This window comes from Vigna umbellata, chromosome 1 (genome assembly GCF_029865625.1).
Source record: "Vigna umbellata cultivar VRB3 chromosome 1, Vumbellata_1.0, whole genome shotgun sequence".
NCBI lineage: Eukaryota > Viridiplantae > Streptophyta > Magnoliopsida > Fabales > Fabaceae > Vigna > Vigna umbellata.
Window position 1 is genome coordinate 86514826 of NC_142165.1, and position 2535 is coordinate 86517360.

Consider the following 2535-nt stretch of genomic DNA (forward strand, 5'->3'; position numbering starts at 1 on the left):
TCCTAAAGGGTCAACAATCATAAGATTAATACTAATATGTTCTATTGACACTCTAAGTTTATGGACTTCTTCTTTAATCAATTTAATATGCTTAACACCTTCGAAATACTTGTCGTTCTTAGAAAAGAAAACTGTTGTGAAATTATCACAATTAAATTTTTAGCAGCTTAGTAATACTACCAACTACTCCAAATCCTAAAATAAAGTTCTGCAACCAATTAGCCTGAATATTGACCTTAAAGTATGCCATAAATTTTCATAGTGGATGAGATAATGACGAATTGCTTTGCACTTTTTTATGAAATTACTTTTCCAGTTACACATAACCAAATGTAGATTTTCTTGTATCTATATAGTTGACAAAGTTTGAATGTATATAATTAATCACCTCAAGGTGATATTAGATTTTCTATAAATAAGCATGCAATTCTTTGTTCCTTGTAGGTATCTTAAATTTTTTTTTCAGTTTTCTAGTAATCCAATTTCGAATTATTCCAGTATAGGAATGACAACGAATTGGATCAAACATGGATAGTACATACCAACTATCTCACTCACAACAAAAAAAAAATTATTTATTATCCGCTGAATACCTGTTTAAAAAATATATGTGCATAATTTAAAACTTGGTATATTTGGATACCTACAAAATATTTAAAAATAAAATTATATATTTTTAAAAAAAATTACAAAAAAAATATAAAATATAAATTAAAATTTAATTTTAAATTAATTTAATTTAATAAAATATAAATTAATTTTAATTTTAATTTTAATTAAATTTAACTTAATTCAAGTTTTCAACCCATTTTTATATATCACGCAGGCTTGGTCCGACTTGATTTTAGGACTATAAACAAAATGAAATTTTGTGAAGGATTTATCACAAAAGTCTTTAAAGAAAATAAATATTAATAAAATTACTTCAGTCTAATGTTATAGTTTTTCATTACATTAAAAAAAAAGTTGATAGATTCCTCGTATAAAATGGAATGCGATATAATTTCAATTGTCTCTTTTCTCAATACAAATTTTTACAATTTCCAGAATTTAAATTCTTTCATTTTAAACTTTTGATTTTAATGTTTGAAAGTTTAGCGTGTTTCTTAATTTTCTATGATCTTAATCTAATTCTCATTTATTTAAGAGAATTTAACGTATTTTATTATGCCTTTAATTGCCACAATCCCTTCAGCTTCTCCTTCCACTTCAACCCAGCAATATAGTTTGAGTTAGAATCATCAAATATCAATCAAATGGATCTAGCCTCATCTTCATCATCCTTTATCATCCACTAACTAAACCTCAATTTTAAATTTTTTAATTTTTAACTATTTTATTTTTATAAAATAATTTAAAATTATTCAATTTTAAAATATTAGATTTATTAGATAGTATTGACCTTTGTAGATATCAGTATAAAATAATTTTACAAAATATTTCTTAGAGCACTGATACATTGACACACCCAAGTAACAAAAACATTCAATTGACACGTTACTTTTCAATTATATCTTCCAAAATTATCCTTTCATCTTTAATAAATATTAAAAAATTAATACCCACCATATCATTTGAATGTTAAAAGCAAACATATATGTCAAAGTATTATTTTTCTATTTCTTATAAGCTTTAACATTCTCGAATGACATCGTTGTTATTAGTTAAAAAAATTGTATATAACATAAGTTGAAAACATTCTTTGATGTTGACAAAAAGAAACTTAATTAATATTATTAAATAATCTCATGATTGAAAAAAAAAAATACTCAATTTCGTAATGTCGTTAAAAAAAATCAAGGTTATCTTGTCTAGCAAAGGTAACTACCCACCAATATCCTCCCTCATGCATTCCCTACACTCAACAACACCAACGTACTCACAAATCTCCATCCGTCCATGGGTGGACATAAATTGAATTTTTCAACATCCAATTTAGATCCAACAAAATGAATTAAATTTATAATCCAAATCTAATTTACCTAATTAAAATAAATTCAGATTAAAATCCAGATCATTTTAAGTAAGTCAAATAGTTTTGAATTTTTTTAATCCAATTTAAATTGAATTAAACAAGATTGAATCCATTTTGTCAATTATATTAAAATTAGTAAAATTAACTTAATATAGCTCGAGTTGTTCTCAACCAAAAGATCGATCTGTGTGAACTTTAATAGATGGTAGAAGCAAGCAAATTATCATGATGTTGAGTTTTCCTCCTTGAGTCTTAAAGCTTTATATCTTGAAATAGTAGATAATCAAATTCGTCTCTAGTAGTGTTTAGTGCTAACGCTTCAGTTCATGAAAATATGTTTAATCCTTTGCAGTGTGTGACATCAAACTCAGCTCACAAAGTAAATAAATCTCAACTTATAGACAAGGCATGTTATGCGTATAACCAACCCATCTGACATAGACATGTTAACCTTGACAGAATTCTTTTAACGTCACAATCACGAAAAAAATAATTTATCATCTTTTTTATAAGTCTCACGAACAAAACTGGTTGGCAATTAACATCTCTTAATGCATGTG